This window comes from Bactrocera tryoni, chromosome 5 (genome assembly GCF_016617805.1).
Source record: "Bactrocera tryoni isolate S06 chromosome 5, CSIRO_BtryS06_freeze2, whole genome shotgun sequence".
Classification (NCBI taxonomy): domain Eukaryota; kingdom Metazoa; phylum Arthropoda; class Insecta; order Diptera; family Tephritidae; genus Bactrocera; species Bactrocera tryoni.
This window is the reverse complement of record NC_052503.1, coordinates 63,783,400-63,798,753: the sequence shown is the minus strand read 5'-3', so window position 1 is coordinate 63,798,753 and position 15,354 is coordinate 63,783,400. Positions and strand designations below refer to the sequence as shown.

Below are 15,354 nucleotides of genomic sequence, written 5' to 3'. Positions count from 1 at the left end.
CAAACATGACTAATTCGACTCAGCTCGTCACGCTGATCATTTCCAACATTTCCTTCTGGTTGCTACAAACTTCGTGCCAAACTTAATATACCCTGTTCAGGGTATAATAGTTAAAACAGCAACAGGAAACTAAAATGATATAAATAAAAATTAAAAACAATCATCGAATTCGTCTGTCAAGCAGCCAGCCTGCACTTGCTTACCGTTTGCTCGCCGTCTTATCTGCTAAAGCACATGAGAAGAAACTCCGCGTAGTCGGCAGATGCCTCATTGCTGTTCGTTTAGCTGTCTTCTGTGTGCTTTTGCGCGCACATAGCTCGCTCCTATAGTCAGAAAGCTCATAAATTTGCAACACTCATAAATTAAACATTTGAAATTGATCGTCGTGCGACAAGCCAATGCAAACAAATTTTATTATTTTTATATAAAAACTCACGCACACTTACATATATAGTATATGCAGCTATTTAGTTGGCGCTGCCAATTTCGGTTACCTCCTGCGGCATTCATAAGTAACGCCAACAGCCCACGGCTATTTGCAATAAATCTTCGATAAATTCACATGTCGTCTCGAACGTTTTATGAGTATAAATACATATGTACATATGCCAAAAATATGAAAAAAATGTAATAGCATAAAATTAATTATTATTTTGTCGTGTGTTTGCCGTATTTTTAATTTCCCTACCTTCGTTTAAACAACAAAATGCGCACTGTTCAATGGATTCCTGTCGGCTTTGAGCGCTTGCCAGCAGCATACACTCATCGCTCGTTTTCTTATTTCTTCCAAATATTGTTTCAAATTTATTTATGCTTAATTTGCGGTTTCCGATAAGTCGTAAATAATTTATGGCAAGGTTTATAAAAATTGGGTACAAAAATCACTTACAATCTCTTATTTTTGGCCCGCTCTGCTTATCGCAATATTTTTTATAGTTTTATTAGTAAGAAATTATTCTACATACTTATGTATGAACAAATCTCTAATATATGTTCGGTACTTGGAGTAATTAATTCAGTTCAGAAAAAAACTCTCAACAATTAATCTATTATTTAGTTAAAGCTTTATAATGAGCCATAAAATCTCTTTTAGTTCCACTTCTCAACTGTAATACAATTCGTTTGCTGAAAACAGCACGATTAATTAATTTCATTGTTCAAATTCTCAACAGGTTTATAAAATATTGTTAATTAATAGCATTGACGGCAGCGTTAATCCGGATTGACTGCATAAATCCTGATTAATTCAGGAGTTAATGAAGATAATTTCGTTGCTAACTCCCATTTAACCGGATTAACTGCATAATTCCTGATTAATTCAGGAGTTAATGAAGATAATTTCGTTGCTAACTCTCATTTAATACTCAAAATTTCAGGGAGTTAGCTAATTTTTCGTTGGCAACATTGTTAAAAAGGCCAACTTTAATCTATTGTGAATGAAAGACGCGCAACACTGACATTTGTTTATCGCACTCTCAGTAAACTTTCAAGAAGTTGATGTTATGTTATGTTGCCGTTTTAAAAATAACGTGTTGATATGTTTTTGTAATAAAAAATGGTTTTGTAAAAATTGGTCAGCTAACAACCGCAATGTTTATCTTATATCCATTTTCATTGAAAATATTATAAAAAGGACAATGAGCTGTTTACGAGAGTTTAAAACTCACATAGCTGCCGCCTGTTACCTACAGTTTTAGATCTGATTAAGTGCGCAGTTAATCCGGATTAACGCTGCCGTCTGTTAAAGTTATAAAGCGCTTCGCTTAGAAAAATAAAAAACAGTTTTCGCCAACAAAATACATATCTGTAATTTTTTGTGTAGCACGAGACCCATTAAGGGTTGTGAGCTTAAGGAGCAAATCTGATGGCAACACACTATGGCACAGCTAAAAATGTATTGTAAAATATCAAATCCTCCAGATTTGTCTCTCAAACATTGCAATATTTTAACTGTTATATGTACTTACATATTTCTACATTTACTTCAAGCTTATCTAAGTCCTTCTAAAAAAATTTAACCATTATTTTGAAAACAAAAGTGAATTTTAGAGTTTTATGGCCACTGGAGTGTTAAAATTGTGCTTGAAATTATTTCTCATTAAATTATTCAAATTAAAGTAATTATTAAATTGATATACATACATATATCAAGAAATAAAAGTATTTGAATATTTTATTGTCTCTACAAATTTATTTTTGGAAATATTTCTAAAACACGACAAAATTTCTAAAGTTTCTTTAACTCAAAAAAAAAAAATACTTTTGGTGCATTTGGAGTGTTAAAATTATCATAAATAATATTTTATGTAAAATTTAGTTGCGGTCGTTTTAAACCAAAAAATTATATATGTATTAATTGTTAATACTTGATTTTTTCGAAATAATATTCATCTTCAAAATATAAATAATAATAACAATAATAATAATAGTAAAAAAATAATAATAAAAATGGAAACTATCTTGAGAAAAAAGTTTCGCTCACATTCTTCGAATATGGAAAATATATTTAGCGATCTTTTCTCGAGCCCTCGCAATATTTTATCGCTTTATACTTCGTTCCGTCGGTAATCAGCTAACGAGCTTTTTATTTCTAAGTTCCTTGTACACGATTATAATATTTATTGTTCTTACATTATTGCGTTTCAAATATATTTCATTTGATTTTATTGACGTAGATTTATAGTCACATTTAAATAAAAATATATGTATAAGCAAGTATGTACAATAGCTGGGCATATTTATCTACACAGGAAATACGCTTGTACTTGTATATACAAGTATAGCGCTTGGTTAATATCAAAGCGTTTTGGATTTTTTATTGCCAATCATTCGACTTCTATTAAGTAAAAGCATCGATTTAAACATAAATTAGCTCAACTTTTTGCGTTTGATGTTTTGTTGCTTTGTTTAGCGTTTGTAATTTCCACTTTTTTATTATTTTGTATTATTTTTTCGTCTGTTTTATCACTTGTTCTTATGGCTTTCCTGGAATTCCCCGAACATAAATTGTATGCTAGTCACTTTTTTCCGCATAAATAGCATTTGTTGTGACTTTTATTTGCTGTGCGAAAGCCAAAATATAAATAAATAAATACAAAATTCTTCGAATTCATCTGTTTTATGAAGTCGCTTAGTTTGTTGTTGCTGTTGCGGTTTTATGGGAGTCTGAAAATATTTGCTAATTAATTTGCATTGACTTCGCATAACAAGCGCGCACACACCCAGTCAATGTGTGCCACATATAAATCAAAATAATGTTTCAATATGCCACATGCAGGGAGTGAGAATTTTTAGAGGAAAGAATTAAGAAGTTGCAAGTTTAAAACTTTTTAATTTTTTTTTTGTTTACTTTTTTATTTATCTTTTGCCTTTGAAAAAAATCGCCTTCGACTGTTCAATTGTTTGCTCGTGAAAGTGATGTCAAGCCTTAAGAATGTTGAGTACTGGTCGCACCTCGCTTCAAAAGTCACTTCAAACCTTAAGCATGATTTACTGGGAATTTTAAATTTTAAAGTTTATTGAAAATTTATATTTAACAATTTGCTTAAACTAAGAGAAGAGTATACAATTGATTAATAATATGAGATATTTTTAGAATATTTTTATGTACATTTTTGTTTAAATTAATTTTAAATAAAAAATTATAATAAAAAGGAAATACTAAAATAAATTGAAAACGTAAATTCATTTTTTTTCTATTTTTTACTAACTTATTTTATTTTTAATTATTTTAGAACATATTTATAATAAAATTATTATTATTTTTTAATTGTTGTTTTCAATAATTTACAATTCTAGTAAAAATGTTTAATTTAAATTATTTATGTTTATAGTTTTAAACTTTTTTCGAAACATTTCATTGTATAATTGTTGTTATTATTATTAATTATTGTTTTCAATAATTTATTATTTTACGAAAATGTTTTAATTTAAATTACATCTTTTATAATTTTAAATTTTTTCGTGAAATTTTTTAATTAGCTATTTTTTCGAACGTTTTATATTTAAATTATAATTATTTTTTTTTATTTTAGTTTTCATTAATTTACAATTCAAGTAAAAATGTTTAATTTAAATTATTTATGTTTATAGTTTTAAACTTTTTTCGAAACATTTTATTGAATAATTGTTGTTATAATTATTAATTATTGTTTTCAATAATTTATTATTTTACGAAAATTTTTTTAATTAAATAATTTCTTTTATAATTTTAAACATTTTCGTAAAATTTTTTAGTTAGCTATTTTCGAACATTTCATATTTAAATTGTAATTTTTTTTTATTTTAGTTTTCATTTGTTTACAATTTTAGTCAATTTTTTAACTCAAATAATTTTTTTTTACAATTTTTAACTTTTTTTCGTAAAATTTTTTAATTTTTTGTTTTTTAGAACAATTTTATATTTAAATTATTATTTATGTTTTTATTTTTTGTTTTCAATAATTTACAATTTTAGTAAATTTTTAAATTTTTTTAATTTAAATTATTTGTTTTTATAATTTTAAATTTTTTTCATAAAATTTTTTGTTTCTCTCTTTTTTCAAAACATTTTTATATTCAAATTATTATTATAATTTTTAGTTTTTGTTTTCAAAAATTTACAATTTTAGTAAAAATTTTTTAATTTAAATTATTGTTTTTGTTTATCTCTTTTTTCACAACATTTTTTATTTAAATTATTATTATTATTTTTAATTGTTTATTCATTAATTTTAAGTTTTTTTTTAATATATTTTAAATTGCTAATTTTTTATGTATTTTTTTACGTTCCATAAATATTTACCTGCTGATAACATTAAGCAAACACTTAAATTAATCTTCCAACAAAATTAAATAAATCCAAAAATCCACAGCATCAGAGACCCATACATACTGTGTCTTTCCGGTACCCGTCATGTATCTCTGTGATTGTAATACATTCCCTCAAACAGCTATACTAACTCTTTTCTTTCTTTATGCTCATAACTGTCCCTCAAAAACTTTTACAAATAAGCAAAGATAATAAAAAGTGAAAAGATCAAAGCGTTGCCGAAAGACAACTCTATTTCGTGCTTGTTCTTTGCTTTGTAGGAAATCAAACTTTTCTGCCTCGACATCAAACATACTTACAGCAGTAGTTGTGTGATTCGGCTTATCAGACTGTTTAACTATTATTTTTTTTATTTTTGGAAAAGACAAGCAGAAAATGAAATGTTTAGTCACAGAGTTGCCATGTGCAAATTAATATTTTAGATTTCAGTTCAGTGATGATATGATATTCATGTTCAAAAATATATATATTATAAATTCACTTTCCTTTTTTTAGAAGACTGACTGCTAAAATAAGTCAAATTATAAATACACCGATTATATATAAATATATAACTAATTGGCAACTCTAGACCGAATCTCAAAGTCGCTCACAAGTGCTGTCAATCAAATAGTTAATTAAATCTTAACAAAACATATCTTAATGTGTGTCACCATTGTTGCTGAAATGACAGGCCAATTTAGACATACAATAAACAATCGCACATCACTAGTCATAAGAGATAAGTTATAAATTCATAAAGACATCTACTAGCTAAGCCGTATGCCTGTAAAATAGCAATAAAGTGACATCATTAGAAAATTTTAGAAATAAATAAAGCCAAAAATATTAAAAGAGAATTATCTCTCAGAACATTTTGGAAATTTTCCTGTGCAATATTTATTATATTCTTTGAAATTTTCTGGCGCAATGTGTTTCAGCTAAGCATATTGAAAATATAAATATGTACGTATATTATTTTATAACTAGCTATTTAGCGTTTTACAGTTGTTGGTTAAACAAGTTCTTTGCTCAACAGTAGCGTCATAAAATATGTCAATTTCGCCTCATTTCCTATTTATTGACAACTCGCATTTTTATTTATTAACAACTGTCATCTTTATTTTTCCAATCTGTCATACTATGAAAAGTTGAATGCGCTCCTTTTAATAGCGTTATTTCCTTTCCTTTGTCTCTTTAACTCTATAGACTTCCTTATGTCACCTTATTTGCCGCGTCAACTTCTCTCGCACAACTGCTTTGAAAATATTTACAGTTAGTTGGCACCTTCACAGCATGCTTATTTACCAACAAGTTTTACAACTTTCTTTCATCAGTTCTGCGCCAAGTTTGCTTCGTTAAGAAAATTTAAAAAAAAATAATTTACAAACTTCTTTTATGGTACAAATTATTGTCACATGCACTTAACTTTAGTGCTTCAACTTAGACAACAGTACGTTTATTCCATTCACCTTCTAAGTTGAAGCACCTGCTCTTGAATATTTACATTGCGCGCAACTATTTACTTTACCTCACTGTCTTTGCTCATACTTTTGCTATAAATACAGACGCATATGCCGCCTACACTTATTATTAAATTTATTTTTCCTCTACTTTTTAATACTTTTGTTTCATTTTACACGCCGCTAAATTAATCAAACAAAGCAAGTCGGCGACAATAGCCTCCCGCATGCTGACAAGTAGTTTAAATATAGTTTATGCACAATTCATCGTAAGCGCCGTTGTCCACTTGTATAATTTCTTTACAAAGTGACAGCGTAATATAGAAACCCAGCGAATACAAATTGTATTAGAAGAGAGCAATGCCTTTCTTTCACAGCAACATTTGCTAAAAATTAACAATTAAACTCAGTTTTTTTAACTCGAGTTATTTATTAAAAATATAGAAGTTACATATTTTTGTGCTAGTAGAGTTGTAAAAACTCGAAATACGGTATTGCACGATTTAACAACAACAATTTTTTGAATAAACTAGGTTTTTCTGAAACGCGAGTTATAAATTAAACTCGTGTTTGCGATGAATCTGCTATATTTATATATGTACACTAGAGGACCCGCCCATGTTTTACTGTGGCTGATACATAGGTAGTACTACAAATACCATCCATATGATTTCTATTAGTTAGATTGTAAGTATTAGTTAAGGAATAATAGCATTTTTGGTGAAGCAACTTGTGTTAGTTTGCAAAAAAATGAATCAAAAAGCATTTCGTGCGTTAAGAAAGAATTGCTTTTTGTGGTAAAAATACTATTGAATTTGGGCTGTGCATCAGTGGAATCAATCGAGTGCAATCGATTGTCAGCCTAGTGGACTACATATTAAGAAACGGTTCTCGAACGTGGAAAGACAAAAAAATCGGCTGGCAAGATTATGGCATCAGTTTTTTGGGATGCCCGTGGTATATTATTCATCGAATGATAAATGAGCCAGTTTTAATTCGTTGCACTGTGTATTTGATTGCAGTTATATTCTACCATGCCCAATATTTAGCAATTTTATTATTTTTCGGAAAGCATCAGTTTGAAATTGTGCGCATATATGTATTTCATCCTTCCTGTTTAAATATTGCATTGCTCTGTGCAATGCTTCGAACAGATTTCTGTAAAAACTTCAGTTCTGCCGCTATTTTTTTATGCCAGATATTTTGCAATTTTAAATTGCCTATCAAGATACCACATCCAATAGTTAGCAGGTATGAAAAAAATGTTATAGCTGCCCATAGATGTATTGAATCACCCAATTTATTACTTAAGGAGGAACAACTCTGTCCACTTTATGAAAACTTATCTACAGATGTCGCCTTTTACTTTGGCATCGTTTTGTTTATTGCACGTCTACGCCAATTTAAGGTTTGAATATTGGATACTGCGATGGTAGCGCAATCTATTGGATCCAATATAAAACATTCCAAAAACGTAAAAAACATTTTCCAGTGGACCAAATTGTAAATTTAAACCATCCTCGAATCTCCTTGAACACACACAAAAAATTTCATCAAAATCGGTCCAGCCGTTTAGAAGCAGTTCAATTACAAACACACGGTCAGAAAATTTATATATACATATAAAGATATGTATGTGTTACCAATTTTACGAAAAAATTTTAGTTAAACTCTACGTTTTCTAAACTCGAGTTTATGAAAACCTTACATTCGTTCCACTGGGCTGCTTGTAGCACTAACACACACCAACACTGCCACAATTTGGCGCCTAGTTTGCTCTACCCAGAACAGCCTCCGCTCTGCGCTGACGCGTGGCAGCAAAAAAAATGGAAAAGCACTTGTCTCGCAGTACCGCCATTATGCCGTGACGCTTTTGCTTATCTACACGTTTATTTTTTGTCAGCGGCATTTGTTTTTCATTTTCAATTTTTCATAAATACTATAACGGCTTATGTGCAAACACATCGACTATACACTCGTGCAAATAGATACATATGTATGTGTTTGTAACCCTTTGTTTACGCGCATAATTAAAAATTCATAATTTTAATATGGCTCTACTTAAGTCTACAATCCAACGTGCGCAGCCAAGCTTTGTAGCGCTTTAACTCCTCACCATACACCATACACCTGCTACCCCTAGCCTTCAGCCGCTTCGTCATCTTCTCATTCAACTGATTCACTTGTTTGCCTTTTTCATGTCATTTTGCTTATCTCCACGCTTTAATTGTGGACACTTCTTGAAATTTATTGTCTCAACGCTTACCGTCGTTGTTGTTGCTTGTATTAATACTACATTTTATTATTTTCCCTTGGCAATTTTATTTACGCATATTTTCTGTTGTTCTTGTAAGTAATTCACTTGAGTTGATTACTTTTCGTGTTTAATTAATAATTTATGTAAATGCAAATATTTATGCAAATTAATTGAGTGAGTTAAGTAAATGTTGGTGTAGATGTACATGCATACATACATACATAAAAGGAATAGGGGCCGTTGTAAGTGTATTTGTGGTGTCTGGTGAGGGTGCGCAATTATTGAAATAGTGTTCCACATAAATATGAGTGAGTCAGAGCTGAAAAACTTTTTTGTTGAAAATTTTGCTTAATTGCCACTAACTCGCGTTTAATGTTCAATTTGGTGCTTGGCTATAAACACTACTCACAAACTTCGAGTTTATCATGCTCTGTAAAGGTATAAGTCGTTTTCAAGGAATGTTTGCCAAAACATTAGGAATTAAACACAGAGTTTCTTAAACACATAGTGAGTATGGTTTGTAGATATTATGATCATAAAATATGGTAGACAAATTTCTAAAAAAAAGTAATACAAGTTCTCATTGAACTCATGATTTTTTAAACTCTCCGATGGCTGCAATCAATTGACTTCAAAAGCAATAAAATGGGGTTTAAGGGAAAACAGCTAGTCACGGTTTCATAAACAATACAATGAGAAAAGTTTGATTTTAATTCCATAATCACGAAGCGTTAGTCTTGAGTTTGAGATAAAAACACCATTATTATGTTTATGCGGCTTTCAATAAAAGCAGTAGAGAAATATTACGTCAAACTCAGATTTTCTTAAACACGTATTTTAAATCTCCTTAAACTTGTGTTTATGTTACAAGCACTTTTTGCATTAAAGTTAGTGAAAAATTGTTATTAAACTCACAATTTCATAAACACCTCATTGGAAACAGTTACTAATTAGTTACAAACCCAAAATATTAAACTTGTCATTATGACGCCACATGTTGATAGAGATATATTAACTCTTTTTTCAAAAAAACTTTAGAAAAAGAAAACATTTTGATTAAACCCGGGAGTTTTTCTTAAAAAAAAAGTTGTGCAGAGTATATTAAGCACGTAGTTTTTCAAACTCTGGAGCATGTTAAACCCCAATTTCTAAATTTTCGATTTAATATTTTTCTCTTTAATTTAAATTTTGTGTATAAAAAAAACATTTTTGAATTAAACTTGGAGTTTCTTAAACCTTAGATTTATATTAAAAATGGTCAAAAGAAGTTTTTGATTAATATCGAAGTTCCTTGAACTCGAGTTTATAATTTTTTTTACTAATAATTCGAATTTATGAAGTTTTAAGAGAAATATGTCTCTATTTTATAAAAAAATTGTCCCAAAAGAAAAAGTTTTGCAATAAACTCGGAGTTCCCTAAACTCGAGTTTGTAACTTTTGAACTTATTTTTTTTCTCAGGATAAATATTTAGACCGTAGACCACTAGGAGAAATACTTATTTAAAAACTTATTTAAAAAAAAAGTTATGAAAAGAGAAAGAGGAATTTTTCAAATTCTGGAGCTTGTGAAACTCTAGTGTTTTTAATTTTTGCCCTAAATTTTTTCTCACTACAACAAATAATGGCAAAAGAAACAGTTTTAAATTAAACTCGAAGTTTTTTTAACCTGACTTTTATATAAAATTGTCAAAAAAGGTTCGGATTGAGATCGGAGTTCCTTAAACTCGAGTTTATATTTTTTAGCTTAATTTTTTTAACACATAACTCGATTTTATAAAAAAAAATGCGTGAAAAAAAATGTTTTGCATTAAACTCGGAGTTTCGTAAACTCGAGTTTATAATTGCTTAACTTAATTTTTTTACAACATAAATATTATGACTGTAGTCTTATTTTTTTATTTTTGGCACTATGAGCTACTAAAGAATTATTTTTCTTCATGACTCTTCTCATTACAGATCCGCAAATTTCTACTTAATTTATCAAACGCAAATGCCGCAAAGTAATTAAACTTTCAACAACGGCAAAATGGAATTGAAAATGGTAAGTTTTCATATTTGTATAGAAAAATCCTTACAAATTCCATTAACGAAACAATTAACAAGCCAACTTGACAATAAACTAACACCGCTTAAGAGAGAGGGAACAGTTTAAACTGGCAACAAAAAAGTGGCCACAAAACGCTTGTGATGTTGTAGTGCTGCATATAAATAACATTTAAATGCGAATTTAACACATTTCAACTTAACTGGTCAGAACGAATTCAATTATACACAGAGCCCGAGGTGTAGCAGACATACATATACACATAGGTGATGGTAGAGAGAAGGTAAAAAGTGCTCACACGAGTACATGCCCAAGTATCATTTACACGTCAATATATCTTTTGAAGTTCACTGCAGTGCGCATTAAAGCCATAATGGCTCATTTACAATACTCGAGACAGACAGCCAGTGGATAGAAGAAGCAGCGCAGTGTGTGCCGTGTGTCTGAAAAATGCAATTCCATTCCCATTGCCACATGCAATTTCAAGTTTAATGCCAAATACATCACTGCATATATAAATTTTTATTGTGTGCTTGGCTTTCAGCGGCACATAAAAAAGCCTGCACTGTGCTGTCCACTCTTTTGACCCTGCATAACACCTAATATGGTCGCTGTGTGTGTGTTTGGGAAATCCAATTTCTCAATTCCAGACAGCACGGCAGTCAAAGTGATCCACTCATCAGCAACTCAACCGCAATGGGCATCATATCGCTTTCGAGTTTGGTCCAGCGGCGATAATGCAATATATGCTGTACTACATATGCCTGTGGAATAAATTTATATATGCTCACAGTTTATTCAACCAGCTCCACTTACAGCTCGAGCTGCTTGTAAGCTAACTTATAAGCTGTTTGCCTATTTTACTGCAAATAAGTGTTGCTATTTTGCATTTCTACTCTCCTTGCCATGACAGCTCTTTTGCAAATCTGCTGAATTGCCAGCAAAAATCAAACGGTATATTTATGTGTTGTTGCTGTTGTTGTTGCCGACAAGCGACTTGTTGCCCATTGTTAACACTTTGCTTTGACTTTCGGCAGTCTCAAGTTCAAGTCGTCGCTCACTTTGATGCTTTAAATTTTTATTTTCGTCTGCTTGTTGCAAGGGAATCTTTATGCAATTTTATTTTTTGCAGTTCTGAAACTTTTATAGTTGCTTATATAATTTTTTAATTTTATTTCTTGTAAAATTTTTTTTTTTGCACAATTTATTTTCCTATATTCTTATACAATTTGCTCCTTTTCTTTAAAATTTATTTCTCTGCCACATTTCATTTCCTCTGCTTTGGGTTCTTGCAACATTTTATTTATTTTCTTTATTTTCTCAACATACTCATTTGCATACCTCCCCTTTTTACGACGCCACTACCCCCTAACCACCCTTTTCAAAACGCAATTGTAGTTCCCCTTTTAGCCCAAGACAAGCCACATTTTGACTACCTGCTTGCCACAAGCTACTCTCCGCTGTGTTGTCTGCTCACACGTTATCACCTAGCTCACCAAGTCTGCAGCATTGCATAACCTTGCAAGCTAGCATCCAGCCAACTCAACACTTTAGTACTCGTTGCGCTTCAGCACTTTAACTTTAACGAGCTGTTGACTTCTTTCTTCAAAAAACGGATCGCCCGTTCTTCCTGCCAGCTTTTGCAACGTGCTACTGCAACTTCCCTGACTCTACAACCAACAGCGTGTATTTTTTACCCTGCTAGTTAGTTTGCGTTTGCACACAGCATCCTCAACACCGTTGACACGACTTGCAGCTGTGTTAGCCAAGTTGTCTGCTCATTCTTATTCTGCTAGTTTTTGTTCAAGGTCTTTTCTTCTTGCCACTCTTATTGCTTGCTGGCTCTTTTATGCTACCCAGATACATACATATGTATGTACTTCAACTTTGTTTATAGCTTCGCCGGTTACCGGTTCGCTCAGCCATACCTGCTGTCTGCTGCCGACTGCCTACTCTCATTCCAATTGCCATTGCACATTGCCTGGTTGCTCAGCTCATCTCTTCAATCTTCAATCTTGTTTAGCCTTTTATTCTCCAGCATACAACATCATACTCATAGTGCCATACCATAGTTTTGAGGCTTCTTTCTTTCTTTCTTCATTCTCGTTGTGCGCTCGTAAATTTTATGTTGCCTTAGTTTTGCTCGCATGCAACATGCTGGGGCGACTTTCAAGTGTTTGTCTGTTTGTCTGCTGCACGCTCGTTTAAGTCTAGTTAGCATCTTTATGCTTCACCCCTCACCTGCCTCAGTCCCGACCGGTGTGTCGGTGTCTTCGCCGCTTGAGTGCGGCTTCTTCTTGTTTAGTGTTTGTGCTATGTCTGATTGCCTGTGTTGAGATAAGACCGCACGACATGTAAATTCATATGAATTTAAATTTTCGACGATACAAACTATTAAATGCATTTCAAAATAAAATATAATGCGATTTTGGTATGAATGCGCGAAATAAATTAAATAAAACTTAGCTTTTGTGGGTAGTTAGATTTCGAAGAGCTCTTGTCAGAACTAAATGGCTCTTTAACAGAACTCTTTTTTCATAATTCGTTAAAATATCAACAGAAAGAGGGTTTGTTAGAGCTGGAATGATGTATTCGTTAATGGTTCTTCTACAGCGGAAATGTTTTACTTGAGCAGATTTAAAGTTGAAATATTTTCCTCGGTGTCAATTTTTATGATCTACAATTTTTTTAGTTGGCAAAATTTGTATTTAAGAGAAAACAAAGTATATGGCGGTATAAGTGGTTATTTTAAAATCTACGATTGCCTTCCTCGAGTGGTGTGGTTTTAACGAATGTTTTTTAGCTATTGAAGGCTTCATTAGTTGATAATTTTTGGCTGTATTTTAAGACTTCTAAACAATTTTCTTTTGGACTTACACCTTTAATGCTGGATATGGTTGTATTTCTATAAATGACGCCATTTTCATCATATGTTCTCAAAATAACTGATTTGCTAAAAAATTTTTATAGATTGAAAACAAGTTTAAAATTTTGAGGTAACACTAGTAAATTCATATTTTCTTAAAATAGAAGTAACTAATTTCAAAAGTGTTTAGCTACATTTAGGACAAAGGTTTAGATCGAAGCTTTTGGCAGCTAAAATTTAAATCTCTCTCAAATTTTTATTTGGTAAGATTTCAGTTTAATAGTTAGGGAGATAGGTATGGACTGTCTGGCCCTAGGCCTTTAGTGAAATCACCGCGACTTGGATCACCTCATTCTATCGTCTCCTCTCTGACCCACTGCATTCTTCTCCCGAAATTCTTCAGTACAAAAAGTTTTAACTCTGTAACCAAACATAAAGCATAACGAATTTATTTCTAACTAATTATGAAAAATTCCCTCGAGGAAAATTTTTTTAGATGCCAAAATGTTCTTTTAAAATTTGTTTCCCAAAAAATGTATATTTTAACATACTATTTCAATAGAATTTTCTTAATTTTTGAGTCTCTCAACTCCATGAGGAATACTTGCATTCTAAGAACGTTTACCAAAGATATGCTGGGATATTTAGTCGGAACTCTACACTCAAATATATAATATATATTCTACATATATCTGTATAATAATATCGCCCTTAATGCCACTCAGGCTCTCTACAGTATTGTTGTACACCTTAACAATTGCCACTTGTGACCCTTTCAATCTGTCATCTACTAAACATTTTTTATATCACTCATATACACATATATGTACATACATATGTAGATCATGCCGCACAATGGAGGGTTTTCCTACGTTTTGCTTACATCCTAACTCATATATATACACGAGGCGTTGCGGAATGTTCAAAAACGCATATTTCGAAATTCCTTAAGCAGAGTAGCTAGCATACATAACTTACCACACGCCACATGCTGGCGACTATTTCAACACGGCATTACTTGAAAACTACCGTAGAGTTAAACAAAAACAAAACATCCAACAACAAATCACCCCAAATGACCCAACGTCCCAATGGGTGGTGGTGTGTTGTTTATTTTCACGTGTGCCTGCCGGACGGCGTGCTGCTGTTTGGGAAATTTGAAAAATTCAAAAATAGGCTACTTTGTATTGAAAAATGGCGCATACTTTGCTTTCGTTGCACATTACCCAAATGCCTGATATCACGCATAAAAGCGTTGTCTGTTTCGCTGCAGCTGTGGGGCGTCCCAAAAGTTCGCTATAATTTAGTATATTCTGATATAAATTTTTAATCTCGTTTATATGTATGTAAATAATTTAATGAACAAAGTTTGTGTGAAATGTTAAGAAATTCTAATGGGAATGTGGAGCAATTGCGCTGCTGCGGGCGGCCATCAGAGTGCTCGTGTGGAAAGAAATATTTTTGATAAAAACGATAAATAGTATTTTTATGTCTCAGTTGGAAAACAACAAATTGGCACGTTCGAGGTTCGAGTAAAGGTGTGAGAGACATTTATGAGGTATGCGTGGCATATTAGCAGCGAAGAGCCGCACAATAATAATGACATACCTGACTTAATAAAATTAGAAGTTATTTACTTTCGAAATTAAAAAACCAAAATATTGAAACCATTTTTTTTTTGTTTCGGAATTAACTTATATACGTATATATTTAAAATTATTAAATTTATTTTTCTGTTTAGCGTTTTAAAACGGTATCAATACTTTATATTCTCTTAAATTTGTGTTTGTTTAGAAGTCAAAAATGGAAATTATTTTTCAACATCACAAAAAAAAAATGACACATTTAACACAAAAAAACTTAAAACAAAGATAATCTAATCTTTTTTTTAATTTTAAAATAATTTTATTTTATTCTTATAAATTAGCTTATTAA

At 31.2% G+C, this 15,354-nt stretch overlaps 1 protein-coding gene across 1 annotated transcript in view; it reads left to right on the top strand.

Annotated features, from left to right (window-relative positions):
- Positions 1-15,354, top strand: part of LOC120777480 (frizzled-2) — an 86,146-nt gene that overhangs the window by 26,753 nt on the left and 44,039 nt on the right. Inside the window, exon 2 of the mRNA XM_040108814.1 lies at positions 10,466-10,550. The gene's annotated coding sequence lies outside the window, so the exon portion shown is untranslated. The remainder of the gene's footprint in view (positions 1-10,465; positions 10,551-15,354) is intronic.